At 43.1% G+C, this 16,453-nt stretch overlaps 1 protein-coding gene across 6 annotated transcripts in view; it reads right to left on the bottom strand.

Moving 5' to 3' along the window:
• MAPKAPK5 (MAPK activated protein kinase 5) overlaps positions 1 to 16,453 on the bottom strand; it is a 50,558-nt gene that overhangs the window by 33,078 nt on the left and 1,027 nt on the right. The gene's annotated exons all lie outside the window — the stretch shown is intronic.

Genomic DNA, 16,453 nt, shown 5'->3' with positions numbered 1-16,453 from the left:
GTAGGCAATTCCTCACCACAATGCAAAAGTTAAAAATTTAAATTGTCAAAAAGAACTATTTTAATACAGTGTAAATCAAACAGAGAAGTACAGATTCTTGAAAAATCTGCTAGAGATTCAGGTAAAAATAGTAAGCTTTCTAGCCTAGGATCCTGCCATCCTTCTACCCCTCTATCCCCACTGCTTACAGCATAGTCAGGTGGTGACAATGCTAGTTTTCCCAGCATGGGGCCAGCTATGAAAATCAGCAGTTCTGCTGCTCTAGGGGGTGGACTCAATTTGGGATGAGGAAGAAAATTCACGGATCTGCCAGCTAAAAGTTGTGAATGTGGATGGAAATGAATAGCTTTGGCAGTGGTCCTTGTTAGATGGGCAGAACATCCAGAGATTTAATGGGAAAATCCTGAAACAGAGCCATAGAAAGGCTGAGATTAAGCTCTTCACATGACCATCACTGACTAGGAAATTATACCTAAGAGAACCAGGAAAAACTGAAAACCAAAGGAGACTTTAGAGCCAGTTGCAATTTTTTAGAGTTTCTCCAAACCCACATACAAATTGACCGGGCGGGGGAGGGGTATAGCTCAGCAGTAGAGCATTTGACTGTAAGTAGATCAGGATAGGGTAAAAGCCTCAGGGGCTGAAAGTATTTGAGAACCTCTGCCCAAATCACTGGCTGACAACTAAGTTAAACAGATACAGGGACAACCCACCAAAAGCCAGGCTAGGAAGAAAATAATGAAAAAAATTTTTTTTCTTTTGAGACGGAGTTTCGCTCTCATTGCCCAGGCTGGAGTGCAATGGCGCCACCTTGGCTCACTGCAACCTCCACCTCCCGGGTTTAAGTGATTCTCCTGCCTCAGCCTCCCAAGTAGCTGGGATTCGCTGGGCACAGTGACTCACGCCTATAATCCCAGCACTTTAAGAGGCTGAGGCGGGTGGATCACCCGAGGTCAGGAGTTCAAGACCAGCCTGACCAACATGGTGAAACCCTGTCTCTACTAAAAATACAAAATTAGATGGGCATGGTGGTGTGCGCCTGTAATCTCAGCTACTCAGGAGGCTGAGGCAGGAGAATCGCTTGAACCAGGGAGGCAGAGGTTGCAGTGAGCTGAGATCATGCCATTGCACTCTAGCCTGGGCAACAAGAGTGAAACTCAGTCTCAAAAAAAAAAAAGAAAAAGAAAAAAGAAAGTGCTGGAATAACAGGCGTAGGACACTGAGTCCAGCTGAAAATAAAAATTTTAAAATTGACCGGGTACAGTGGCTCACACTTGTAATCCCAGCACTTGGGAGGCCAAGGCGGGAGGATCATGAGGTCAAGAGTTTGAGACCAGCTTGAAACCCCATCTCTACTGAGAATACAAAAAAGCTGGGCATGGTGGCGGGCGCCTGTAATCCCAGCTACGTGGGAGGCTGAGGCAGGAGAATCGCTTGAACTTGGGAAGTGGAGGTTGCAGTGAGCCAAGATTGCGCCACTGCACTCCAGCCTGGTGACAAAAAAAAAAATAATTTAAAACTAGGCAGAGACATTAGCACACCAAAGGAAAAATAGATTCTGGTTTAATTCTAAGCAATTAACTATAAACATAACAAGCCACAGGGGGGGAAACTCAGAATCCAGAGTTGCTACAATATATTATCTAAATGTCCAGTTTTCAACCAAAATTAGTAGACTTGTAAAAACCAGGAAAGTGTCACCCAAGTTCAGGAAAAAGAGAAATCAATAGCATCCGTCTCTGATTGGATGCAGATACTACATTGAGCAAATAGTTGCACTTAAAAGCAACTATTTTAAATGTCCACAGAATTAAAGAAAACCGATGACAAAGTAAAAAAAAAAATGGAGATTTTCAGCAGAGAAACAGAAAAAATGAGGAGGAACCACATGGAAATTCTAGAGTTAAAAATTATAATGACTGGCATGAAAAACTGATTAGAGGTGCTCAACAGGCTGAGCGCGGTGGCTCACGCCTGTAATCCCAACACTTTAGGAGGCCAAGGCGGGTGGATCACGACATGAGGAGTTCGAGACTAGCCTGGCCAACACAGTGAAACCCTGTCTCTACTAAAAATACAAAAATTAGACAGGCACGGTAGCAGGTGCTGTAATCCCAGCTACTCAGGAGGCTGGGGCAGGAGAATTGCTTGAACCCAGGAGGTGGAGGTTGCGTGAGCTGTGATCACACCACTGCACTCCAGCCTGGGTGACAGCGCAAGACTCTGTCTTGAAAAAAAAAAAAAAGAGGTGCTCAACAAATTTTCAGGTGACAGAATAATTAGTGAACATGAAAATACATAGAGATTATCAAATCCAAAGAATAGACAGAAAAAAGATTAAAGAAAAATGAGACCTGTAGAATAATGTCAAGCATTCCAACATATGGGTAACGGGAGAGCCAAAGAGCGGTGAAGATGGGGGAGGTGGGAATATTTGAAGAACAGGCAAAAGCTTCCCCAACTTGATGAACAGTAATAACCTATGGTCTCCAAGAAGCTCAACAAACTCTAAATAAGATAAACACAAAAAGAACCACACCTAGATATATCACAGTCAAAACACTGAAAGACAAGACTGGGTGCAGTGGCTCATGCCTGTAATCCCAGCACTTTGGGAGGCTATGGCACGAGGATCACTTAAAAGTCAGGAGTTTGAGAATAGCATGGGCAACATGGCAAAACCTCGTCTCTACAAAAAATACAAAAATTAGCCTGGTGTAGTGGTGCATGCCTGTGCCTGTGGTCCCAGCTACTGGGGAGGCTGAGGTAGGAGGGTTGCTTGAGCCCAGAAGATCGAGGTTGCAGTGAGCTGAGATCATGCCACTGCACTCCAGCCTGGGCAACAGAGCGAGACCCTGTCTCTCTCTCTCTCTCTCTCTCTCTCTCTCACACACACACACACACACACACACACAAAACCACGGAAAGAGAAAGAGAAAATAGGGCCGGGCGCGGTGGCTCAAGCCTGTAATCCCAGCACTTTGGGAGGCCGAGACGGGCAGATCACGAGGTCAGGAGATCAAGACCATCCTGGCGAACACGGTGAAACCCCGTCTCTACTAAAAAATACAAAAAACTAGCCGGGCGAGGTGGCGGGTGCCTGTGGTCCCAGCTACTCGGGAGGCTGAGGCAGGAGAATGGCGTAAGCCCGGGAGGCGAAGCTTGCAGTGAGCCGAGATCGCGCCACTGCACTCCAGCCTGGGCGACAGAGCGAGACTCCGTCTCAAAAAAAAAAAAAAAAGAGAAAGAGAAAATAATGTAAGCATGACGGAAAAACTAGCAAATCATGGACAGCAATATAAATAATGGCTGACTTTTCATCAGAAACAACGGAAGCCAGAAGACAGTAGAATCACATAATGAAAGTATTGAAAGAAAAAACTGTCAAGCATAAATTCTACATTGAACAAAATTATCCTTCAAAAATTAACAGTGAAATAAAGGCATTATCAAATAAATAAACACTGAAAGAATTCACTGCTAGTAGACTTGGCCTACAAGAATTACCAAAGGAAGTCCTTTGTCGAGAATGGCAATGCTACTGTATGAAAACTTGGATCAGGCCAGGCACAGTGGCTCACGTCTGTAATCCTAGCACTTTGGTAGGCCAAGGTGGGGGTGATCACATTAGGACATGAGTTCAAGACCAGCCTGGCCAACATGGCGAAACCCCATCTCAAAAAAAAAAAAAAAAAAAAAAAAAAAAAAAAAAAGGCATGGTGGCACACACCTGTAATCCCAGCTACTACGGAGGGTGAGGAAGGAGAATTGCTTGAACCTGGGAGGTGGAGGTTGCAGTGAGCCAAGATCATACCACTGAACTTTAGCCTAAGCGACGGGAGCGAGGCTCCATCTCAAAAAAGAAAAAAGAAAACTTGGATAGACAAGAAGGAACAGAAAATACTAGAACAGGTAAACATGGGAAAAAATTATTTTCTTCTCTTAATTTCATAAATATACATAAGATAGGTTACAACATATAAAGATATACATGACAATAAGAACACAAGGGAGAAAGGAGGAAATAGAGCTACTTTGGAGCAAAGGCACTGTATCTTACCAGACTTTAGTCAATTTTAACCCAAAGTAAGACTGTGATAAATTAAAGATGCATATTATAATCCTCATAAAAGTATTTCAAAAATACATATCTAGAAAATCAACAGAGAAATTACATCAGATAGTAACTTGGATCAAGAGGGAAAAAATGAAGAATAACAAAAATGGTAAATATACTGTAAGTCCACATAAAAGGCTGTAAATATATTTTACTCCTTTCTCTTATTTAAAACATGTAAGATTTAACTGCATAAACAAATAACTACAACACTGTATTTTCTGGTTTGTAATATCTACATACATAATACATAGACAACAGCAACACAAAAGAAGAGGGAGAAGGCTGAGCGCAGTGGCTCACGCCTGTAAGCCCAGCACTTTGGGAAGCCAAGGCAGGTGGATCACCTGAGGTCAGGAGTTTGAGACCAGCCTGGCCAACATGGTGAAATTCCATCTCTACTAAAAATACAAAAATTAGCCAGGCATGGTGGTGCACACTTGTAATTCCAGCTACTCAGGAGGCTGAGATGGGAGAATCACTTGAACCTGGGAGGCAGAGGTTGCAGTGAGCCGAGATCGTGCCACTGCACTCCAGCCTGGATAGACAGAGTGAGACTCTGTCTCAGAAAAAAAAAAAGAAAAGAAAAAAAAAAAAAAGAAGAGGGAGACAATGGAGCTAAACTGGAGCATTTTCTATAAAACTGAAACTATTAGTATTAATTTAAAGTTAGTCTTCATCTGAAATGGCTTATGATAGGCCATATTCTAGATCATAAAAGAAATCTAAATAAATTGAAAATAAATTATATGAAGTTCCCCAACAACCATGGAATTAAGCTAGAAATGAATAGAAGGAAACTTGGGAAATCCATACATATTTAGAAATTAAACAACATGACTGGACACGGTGGCTCATGCCTGTAATCCCAGCACTTTGGGAGGCGGAGGCGGGCAGATCACCTGAGGTTGGGAGTTCGAGACCAGCCTGATCAACATGGAGAAACCCAGTCTCATACTAAAAGTACAAAATTAGCTGGGCATGGTGGCGTATGCCTGTAATCCCAGCTACTCGGGAGGTTGAGGTAGGAGAATCACTTGAACCTGGGAGGCAGAGGTTGCGGTGAACCAAGATCACGTCATTGCACTCCAGCCTGGGCAACAAGAGTGAAACTCCATCTCAAGAAAAAAAAAAAAGAAAGAAATTAAACAATGCTTTTTTTTTTTTTTTTTTTTTTGAGATGGAGTCTTGCTTTGTTTCCAGGCTGGAGTACAGTGGCACGATCTCAGCTCACTGCAATCTCCACCTCCCAGGTTCAAGTGATTCTTCTGCCTCAGCCTCCCAAGTAGCTAGGACTACAGGTGCACACCACCACGCCCAGCTAATTTTTGTATTTTTAGTAGAGACAGGGTTTCACCATATTGGCCAGGCTGGTCTCGAACTCCTGACCTCGTGATCTGCCTGCCTTGGCCTCCCAAAGTGCTGGGATTACAGGCATGAGCCACTGCACCCGGCCTAAACAACACACTTTTAAATAACCAGGAGGTCAAAGAAGATTTAACATGAGATATTAGAAAATATTTTATCTCAATGAAAATGCAAACACAATTTGCCAAAAATAATGAGATGAAGTTGAAGTGGTGCTGAAACAAATTTATAGCTGTAAATGCCTACATTAGAAAAGATCACAATCACTAACCTAACCTTCTACCTTTAAAATGTAGAAAAAGAGCAGACTATACTCAAAGGAAGCAGAAAGAAGAAAATAATAAAGATTTGAGCAGAAAACCATAAAATAGAATACAGAAAAATAGAGAAAATCAAAGAAAACCAAACGGTGATTATTTGAAAAGATCAACAAAGTTAACAAACCTTTAGCTGAACTGACCAATTAAAAAAAAGGGGAGGACACAAATTATTAATATTAGAAATGAAAGAGGGAACATCACAACTGACTTTATAGAAATCAAAGTATTAAAAGGGAAAACCATGAACAACTTTATGCCAACAAATTAGAGCACTAGATAAAATGGACAAATATCTAGAAAGACAGAAATTACCAAAACTCACTCAAGAAGAAAAAGAAAACCTGAATAGACCCATAACAAGTAAAAAAAAAAAAAAAAAAACTGAATTAATAACTGAGTATCTTCCCATGAAACAAAGTCTAAGCCCATGGGTTTCAGTGGTAAATACTACACATTTGTAGGGTTTCTCAACCTCAGCATCACTGACATCTTGAGCCAGAGAGTTCTCGGTTGTGGGGCTGCCTTTGCCTTTTAGGATGTTCCGTAGCATTCCTTCCCTCTATCCACTAGGTGCCAGAAGCACTCGCCACCAGCTGTGATAACCAAAAATTTCTCCAGATGTTACCAAATGTCTTCCAAGAGGTAAAATCCCTGCCCCTTCCATTGAGAATCACATATTTAAAGAAATAATGTATTCCAAACTTTGGCCTCCCAAAGTACTGGGATTATAGACATGAGCCACCACACCTGGCTGTAAAACACCCTTTTATTTCATATTGAAAATCATTACTGGCTGGGCGCGGTGGCTCATGCCTGTAATCCCGGCACTTTGGGAGGCCGAGGCAGGTGGATCACGAGGTCAAGAGACGAGACCATCTGGCCAACATGGTGAAATCCCATCTTCACTAAAAATACAAAAACTAGCTGGGCATGGTGGCACATGCCTGTAGTCCCAGTTACTTGGGAGGCCAAGACAGAAGAATCGCTTGAACCAGGGAGGCAGAGGTTGTAGTGAGCCGAGATTGTGCCACTACACTCCACTCCAGCCTGGCAGCAGAGCGAGACTCTGTCTCAAAAAAAAAAAAAGAAAAGAAAATCTTTTCTACGTTCATAGTAATGATCCAATAGAGGAGGGTATACTTTCTAACTTATTCTATAAAGCTAGCATTACATTCATACCAAAACCAGAAAAAGGCATCACAAGAAAATATCTATCATGAATATAGATTAAACAATCCTCAACAAAATATTAACAAACTGAAACCAGCAACATGTAAAAATGATTCTATACCAGATAAATTATATAAGGTCCTAAATTAGGGTTTATACCAGGAATGCAGGTGGCTTGTATCCCTGAAAATCAAAAGTAATAATATTACCATATACTACGTAGAATACAAAACAAAACCGCGTAATTAACTCAATAGATGAAGGAAAAATATTTAATAGAAACTCAACACCCATTCACGATAAAACTGTATTTAGAGGCCGACATGGTGGAAACCAGCCTGTAAATACAGCACTTGGAGGCTGGTAGGGTGGATCACCGGAGGTCAGGAATTTGAGACCAGCCTGACCAGCAAGGTGAAACCCCATCTCTACTAAACAGATGAAAAATCAGCTGGGCGTGGTAGTAGGCACCTGTAGTCCCAGCTACTCAGGAGGCTGAGACAGAAGAATTGCTTGAACTTGGAAGGCAGAGAGTGCAGTAAGCTGAGATCACACCACTGCACTCCACCCTGGGCAACAGAGACTCCATCTCAAAACAAAAAAATTTTGTTTTATATGTAGAAAATCCTAAGGGATCTATAAGAACTGGTATGCAAATATACTAAGGATACAAAATACAAAATCAATGTACAGAAATCAACTGTATTTCCATACACTAGCGACAAACAATCCAAAAATGAAATGAAGAAAACAATTCCATTCTTTTTTTTTTTGTTTTTTTTTTTTTGAGACAGAGTCTTGCTGTGTTGCCCAGGCCGGAGTACAGTGGCACGATCTCGGCTCACTGTAAGCTCCGCCTCCCGGGTTCGCACCATTCTCCTGCCTCAGCCTCCTGAATAACCGGGACTACAGGCGCCTGCCACCACGCCCGGCTAATTATTTGGGTTTTTTTTACTAGAGACAGGGTTTCACCATGTTAGCCAGGATGTTCTTGATCTCCTGACCTCGTGATCTGACCGTGTCGGCCTCCCAAAGTGCTGGGATTACAGGCGTGAAGAAGAAAATAGGAATAAATTTATCAGGCTGGGCGCGGTGGCTCTTGCCTGTAATCCCAGCACTTTGGGAGGCCAAGGCAGGTGGATTGCCTGAGGTAAGGAGTTCAAGATCAGCCTGGCCAACACGGTGAAACCCTGTCTCTACTGAAAATACAAAAATTAGCCAGGCATGGTGGAGCGAGCCTGTAATCCCAAATACTCAGGAGGCTGAGGCAGGAGAAATCACTTGAACCCAGGAGACAAAGGTTGACATGAGCCAAGACTGCACCACTGCACTTAAGTCTGCGAGACAGAGTGTGACTCTTGTCAAAAAAAAAAAAAAAAAAAAAGGAATAAATTTATCAAAGGGCAAGATTTATAGATTTATATACACTGGAAACTAGAAAACACTGCTTAGAGAAACTGAAGAAGCCCTAAAGAAATGGGGAGCTCTACTACGTTCATGGACAAGATAATATACTTGACCCTTGAACAATGTGAGGGTTAAGGGCACTGATACCATGGGCAGTCAAAAATCTGCATATAACTTCTGACTCCCCCAAAATTTAACTACTAATAACCTGTTAACCATATTGACAACAGAAAGTCAATTAACACATATTTTATATATGTACTGCATACTATATTGTTACAATAGAGTAAGAGAGAAAAAATGTTATTAAGAAAATCGTAAGAGAAAACATATTTGCTACTCATTAAGTAGAAGTGTATCATCATAAAAATCTTCACCCATCTTCAGGATGAGCAGACTGAGGGAAAGAAAGGAGTTGGTTGGTCTTGCTCTCTCGGGGTAGCAGAGGTAGAAGAGGTGAAGGGCATGGAAAGGAGGGCAGGAGAGGCAGGCACATCTGGTGTAACATTACAAAAATACATCCTCATTTCTGTCTGACTTTTTTGCTTTTCCATTTCTCTAAAAACATTTCTATACAATGCTAATCCTTCTTCCACCATTCGCTTTCATTTCAGTGCCAGTATCATAGAAGGGTCCATTCCATATTCCATAAACAAAGCCAAAGGAAGTCTTGAATAATTGGAACCCTTCTGGCAAATTGTCTAATGTCAATTTTTTCCTGCCCCTGTTTCTTGTACATCTTACTCCTTACTGTCTGGCACAGAAGCACTCATCTCCATCAAGTCATCTTCTATTAATTCCTCAGGTGTGGTGTCTATTAGCTCTTGAATTTCTCCAAGATCTGTACCTTAAAACTCTTCACCCTTCACCTTTTTTGCCATATCCACAATCTCTTTCATGATTTCCTTAACCAGCTGTCATAAATCCTATGAAGTCATGCACACCTGGACAGAGTTTTCTCCACCAGGAATTTATTGTTTCAGGCTTGATGGCTTCCACAGCTTTTTCTATAACAATGGCATCTTCCGTGGTGTAATCCCTCTAGACTTTCATGACGTACTATCAGGATTCTCTTCCTTGGTGTTAACAGTCTTTTCCAGAGTATCCCATTTAATGAGTCTTGAAAGTCCTAGACCAGGTGCAGTGGCTCAAGCCTGTAATCCCAGCACTTTGGGAGGCCAAGGCGGGCAGATCACTTGAGGCCAGGAGTTCGAGACCAACCTGGGCAAAATGGTGAAACCCCATCTCTGCTAAAAATACAAAAATTAGCCAGGCATCGTGGTGCATGCCTGTAATTCCAGCTGCTCGAGAGGCTGAGGCATGATAATTGCTTGAACCTGGGAGGCAGAGGTTGCAATGAGCCGAGATCACCCCACTGCACTCCAGCCTGGGCGACAGAGCCAGACTCTTTCTTAAAAAAAAAAAAAAAAAAGTCCTGATCTAGAGGCTGAATTAGAGACACTGTTTCTGGACAAGCGGACCACTTCAAAGCCTAGTGTTGAACTCATGGGATTCTGGGTGGCCACAGGCATTGTATCAAAAGAACTTTAAAAGGCAGTCCTGGCCGGGAACCGTGGCTCACGCCTGTAATCCCAGCACTTTGGGAGGCTGAGGCAGGCGGATCACTTGAGGTCACAAGTTTGAGACCAGCCTGGCCAACAAGCTGAAACCCTGTCTCTACTAAAATACAAAAATTAGCTGGGCGTGGTGGCAGGCACCTAGAATCCCAGCTACTCAGGAGGCTGAGGCAGGAGAATCGGTTGAACCCGGGAGGCAGAGGTTGCAGTGAGCCAAGATCATGACACTGCACTCCAGCCTGGGGGACAAAGCGAGACTCTGTCTTAAAAAAAAAAAAAAAAAAAAAAAGTAGTCCTTTACTGGCATGGTACTTCCTGATTTCAGGGACAAAGCATCAATGAAACTGAATCAGAAAATGGGTTCTCAGCCGGGCTCAGTGGCTCATGCCTGTAATCCCAGCACTTTGGGAGACCGAGGCGGGCAGGTCACAAGGTCAGGAGATCAAGACCACCCTGGTTAACACAGTGAAACCCTGTCTCTACTAAAAATACAAAAAATTAGCTGGGTGTGGTGGCGGGCGCCTGTAATCCCAGCTATTCGGGAGGCTGAGGCAGGAGAATGGCGTGAACCCAGGAGGCAGAGCTTGCAGAGAGCCGAGATTACGCCACTGCACTCCAACCTGGGCCACAGAGCAAGACTCCATCTCAAAAAAAAAAAAAAAGAGAGAGAAAATGTGTTCTCATTATCCAGGCTTTCTTTTGATATAAACAGACTGGCAGCTGGTGTTTTATCTTCTCCCTTCAAGGCTCAGAGGTTAGCAGCTTTATAGACAAGGGTAGTCCTGATCATAAACTTGACTGCATTTACACAAAACAGAAGTTAACCTAGCTCTTCCTGCCTTAAATCCTGGCACTCACTGCTCTTCCTTACTAAAAAATGTCCTTTGTGGCATTGTTTTCCCCAGAGTAGGGCATTTTTGTCTGCATTAAAAACCCATTCAAGCAGATATCCTTTTTCCTCAATGATTTTCTTAATGGCATCTGGGAACTTGTTTGCTACCTCCTGGTCAGCAGAAGCTGCTTCTCCTGTAACTCTGACATTTTTTAAGCCAAACTTCTCTACAATTATCAAACCATTCTTTGTTGGCATTAAATTCTCCAACTTTAGATCCTTTCCCTTCCTTTTGCTTTAAGACACAATGACTGATTTTTCTCGAAAAATATTAGAGGCTATAGGTATGCCTTTCTTATAGCACTCTTGCACCCACATAAAAGCTGCATCTTCAATATGAAATAAAAGGTTATTTTGGCCAGGCACAGTTGCTCATGCCTGTAATCCCAGCACTTTGGGATGCAGGCAGATCACAAGGTCAAGAGTTCGAGACCAGACTGGCCAATATGGTGAAACCCCGTCTCTACTAAAAATACAAAAATTAGCCGGGCACGCTGGCACACACCAGTAATCCCAGTTACTCGGGAGGCTAAGGCAGGAGAACTGCTTGAACCTGGGAGGCAGAGGTTGCAGTGAGCTGAGATTATGCCACTGCACTCCAGCCTGGTCAACAGAGCAAGACTCCATCTCAGAAAAAAAAAAAGTATATTTCACAACCAGTCGTGGTGGCTCATGCCTATAATTCCAGCACTTCGGAAGGCCAAAGTGGGACAACTGCTTGAGCTCCAGAGCTGGAGACCAGCCTGGGCAATATAGTGGGACCCATGTCTCTATGGCTAATTTTTATGTTTTTTAGTAGAGACGGGGTTTCACCTTGCTGGTCATGCTGGTCTCAAATTCCTGACCCCCGGTGATCCACCCGCCTCGGCCTCCAAAGTGCTGGGATTACAGGCTTGAGCCACTATGCCTGGCCTGGCTGACAGTTTTTATCAGGAATGGGTGTTGAGTTTCTATTAAATATTTTTCCTTCATCTATTGAGTTAATTACGTGGTTTTTGTTTTGTATTCTTAATGTAGTATATGGTAATATTACTTGATTTTCAGATATTAAGCCAATCTTGCATTCCTGGTATAAACCCAACTTAGACCCACTTATCTGGTGTAGAATCATTTTTACATGTTGCTGGTTTCAGTTTGTTAATATTTTGTTGAGGATTGTTAAATCTATATTCATGATATTTTCTTGTGATGCCTTTTTCTGGTTTTGGTATGAATGTAATGCTAGCTTTATAGAATAAGTTAGAAAGTATACCCTCCTCTATTGGATCATTACTATGAACGTAGAAAAGATTTTCTTTTCTTTCCTTTTTTTTTTTTTTTTTTTTTTTGAGACAGAGTCTCGCTCTGCTGCCAGGCTGGAGTGGAGTGCAGTGGCACAATCTATGGATAGTGGTGAACCCTATATATACTGTTTGTTCTGATAACCAAGATGACTACTAAGTAATTACAGGATAGGAAGCATATACAGTGTGAACATGTTGGACAAAGGGATGATTCATGTCCCAGGCAATATGGTAAGATATTTCATTACACTACAAAGAATAATGCATAATTTGAAACTAATGAGGGCCAGGCGCGGTGACTCATGCCTGTAATTCCAGCACTTTGGGAGGCCGAGGAGGGTGGATCATGAGGTCAGGAGTTCCAAGACAAGCCTGGTCAACATACTAAAAATACAAAAATTAGCCAGGCGAGGTGGCGCACACCTGTAATCCCAGCTACTCAGGAGGCTGAGGCAGGAGAATTGCCTGAACCCAGGAGGCAGAGGTTGCAGTGAGCCAAGATCGCACCACTGCACTCCAGCCTGGGCATCAGAGCAAGACTCTGTCTCAAAAAAAAAAAAAAAGAAAGAAAAGAAACTTATGAATTAATGATTTCTGGGTTATTCCACTTAATATTTTCAGACTGCAGTTGACCATATGTAACTGAAACTGTGGAAAGCAAAACCATGAATAAGGGAGGATGAGATCTTAAAGTCCAATCAGTGCACTCTCAGGTAGCCTGGCAGCAAGAGTTCAAGTGCTATGGCTGGAGGCCAGGAAAACAGCTTTCCAGTTGAACACTACAGGTTTGTCTCAGTGCTCACCATCTGCTGAACACCTCAAAAAAACCAAAACAATGAATACAACACAATGCCACAGACCAAATGTTTTTTATTTGATGTAATGCTGGCTTGCTTCCAAAGCAGTACATCCTAATCAGTACTGATTTTCAGCTCCACCAATAGGTATTGGTTGGACATGCCCAAATTAGTGTAGATTCACCATGACCTATTGAGTACTTTTGAGTGAAGAAAAGCTAAACAAATTTTAAGAAAATTGGGCTGGGTAGCCGAATGCAGTGGCTCACGCCTGTAATCCAAACACTTTGGGAGGCCGAGGCGGGTGGATCATGAGGTCAGGAGATCAAGACCATCCTAACACTGTGAAACCCCGTCTCTACTAAAAATACAAAAAAATTAGCCAGGCATGGTGGCGGGCACCTGTAGTCCCAGCTACTCAGGAGGCTGAGGCAGGAAAATGGCATGAACCCGAGAAGGTGGAGCTTGCAGTGAGCCGAGATCGCACCACTGCATTCCAGCCTGGGGGACAGAGCAAGACTCCGTCTCAAAAAAAAAAAAGAAAAGAAAAAAAAATTGGGCTGCGAAAGAGTCAAGTGAAAAAAACAACTCTTTGTAAAGCACCTTTAAATTGCTACGAGCTAATATTCATTGAGCTCTTGCTGTTAGGTATTATTATTTTTTTGAGGAGTCTCACTGTCGCCCAGGCTGGAGTGCAGTGGCGCGATCTCAGCTCACTACAACTTCCGCCCCCCAGGTTCAAGCGATTCTCCTGCCTCAGCCTTCTAAGTAGCTGGGATTACAGACGTGTGCCACCACACTTGGCTAATTTTTCTATTTTTAGTAGACATGGGGATCTCACCATGTTGGCCAGAGTGTTCTCCAACTCCTGAACTCAGGTGATCCGCCCACCTCGGCCTCCCAAAGTGCTGGGATTACAGGTGTGAGCCACTGTGCTTGGCCTAGGTATTATTATAAGCACATTTAGGTATATCTGCTCATTTAATCCTCAAAAACTAACAAACAAACAAACGAAAAACCCTATCAGCTGGGGAGGGCTTTTATCCCGTCTACAGATGAGGAAACTAACAAGACAGAAGTGAAGTGACATCGTACTCAGACACACAGCTAATAAAATAGAAAGGCTAGGCTGGGCGTGGTGGCTCATGCCTGTAGTCCCAACACTTTGGGAGGCTGAGAAGATCACCTGAGAGCAGGAGACCAGCCTGGCCAACATGGTGAAACCCCGTCTTTTCTAGCAATACAAAAATTTTAGCCGGGCATGGTGGTGTGCACCTGTAGTCCCAGCTACTCAGAGGGCCAAGGCACAAGAACTGCTTGAACCCAGGAAGAGGCTGCAGTGAGCCGAGATCACACCACTGCACTCCAGCCTAAGTGACAGAGTGAGGCTCTGTCTCAAAAAAAAAAAACGTAGGCTCAGATTTCAACTGAGTCTACCTAGAGAAACTATAACAACCACTAAGCAACATTGCTGCCCTATTTGTATACTTGTCCCGTGGAACTATGTGTTTCTCTTCTGCTCAAAACTCTCCTATAGTTCCCCTTTTAATCAGGGTCAAAGCCAAAGGTCTTACAATGGCCTACAAGGCCCTAAGTGACTTGCTTCCCATTGCTACCCTACACCATTTCCACTGACCCACTGCATTCCAGCAACCTTGCTCTTCCTACATCACACTACACCTGCTTCTACCTCAAGGTCTGTCCTTGCTGTTCCCACTGCCTGTTATACTCTTCCCTGAGACAGTAGTGGCTTGCTCTCACATTTCCATCAGAACTCTACACAGTGTTACCTCCTTGGACTACCCTATTTAACACAGTACTCCTCACCCTTTCCACACTTAATTAAAACCACCTAGCAGTAACACCACCCTCTAAAATATAACCTACATGACAACAGGGACATCTAGGAGTCTGGCTTGTACCATTTGTGTCTAGGACACCACCTGGCACACAGGAGATAATGCTTAAAAACTGGCCACATACGCTTTGATTCACAACCCAATTAAATAACTTCAGGCAGCAAATCATGCCTCTGTGCCAATAAAACCCAAACCAAGGCTGGGCGCGGTGGCTCACACCTGTAATCTCAGAACTTTGGGAGGCCGAGGTGGGCAGATCACGATGTCAGGAGATGGAGACCATCCTGGCTAACACAGTGAAACATCACCTCTACTAAAAACACAAAAAAATTAGCTGGGTGTGGTGGCACACGCCTGTAGTCCCAGCTACTCGGGAGGCTGAGGCAGGAGAATCACTTGAACCTGGGAGGCGGAGGTTGCAGTGAGCCAAGAGGGTGCCACTGCACTCCAGCCTGGGCGACAGCGAGACTCCGACTCAGAAAAAAAAAAAGAAGAAGAAAAGGATATATCAAAGCAGTCGTGTAGAATCTTTATTTTTATGATTAAAAACCTGGTCTTCCTCGGGCCAGGCACGGTGGCTCACGCCTATAATCCCATCACTTCGGGAGGCCGAGGCAGGTGGATCACGAGGTCAGGAGATCGAGCCCATCCTGGCTATTACGGTGAAACCCCGTCTCTACTAAAAATACAAAAAAAAAAAAAAAATAGCAGGGCATGGTGGGTGGGCACTTGTAATCCCAGCTACTCAGTAGGCTGAGGCAGGAGAATGGCGTGAACCCAGGAGGCAGAACTTGCAGTGAGACGAGATCGTGCCACTGCACTCCAGCCTGGGGGACAGAGTGAGACTCTGTCTCCAAAAAAAAAAAAACCAAAACCTGGTCTTCCTTAATGTATATATGTTGATATCTCCTTTAAAGGGTTAAGTTTCTTTGGAATGACTTGATGATTTTGAGAAACTATATACACCACCTAAAGAATTGGTAGAAGTGTAAATTCTTAATCAGTTACTAGTAATAGTCATTGTCTTGAAGGGGAAAATAACCCCAAGTTGACAACAGATGCCTGTCCTTCCAGATAAAATGAAATTATTCAACGCACTGGCTTGACTTAACACTGCAAGTAAATAAATAACACATCGAACTTTAAGCTTGTTTAATTTTCATGAGACTAATTTCTTAGCTACAGCTGTCAAAACAGGTAACTAGCCCTAAGTGGGCAAAATGTGCCTTAAAAAAAAAAATTAAAAACAGGTTTTAGAAAACTTATTTTATTTGTGTAATTTTCGAATACACATTTGCTTTTCTTTGGGTTTAAGCGCAGTTAAGTCACAGGAACTGTTAACTTTTCCTAAGTAAACTCAATGCTTCCTAGAAGAGAGAAGAGGAAAGAGAAAAGGGGGAGAACACAGGGAAAAGTGAGGACAACCTATTTGACAAAGGACAGGTTTTGTATGGCGAACCACCTTCTTCCGAAACTGCAGATTTCCAGAAGGTTGATTTCAAACAAATCGGGAGGGAAGGATAAATTCCAACTCTCCAAGTGCTGTAGACCATCCGGAAGCAAATGCCGGCGGCCCTTGGGGAGTGATCGAAACGTGTAGTAGTAGCAGGGCTCTCTTTGTCCCATTCATTGACACTTGATAGTGTCTCCAGAACACTCACCT

The sequence above is a fragment of the Papio anubis genome, chromosome 9, assembly GCF_008728515.1.
Source record: "Papio anubis isolate 15944 chromosome 9, Panubis1.0, whole genome shotgun sequence".
Lineage (NCBI taxonomy): Eukaryota > Metazoa > Chordata > Mammalia > Primates > Cercopithecidae > Papio > Papio anubis.
This window is presented reverse-complemented; position numbering and strand designations above follow the sequence as displayed.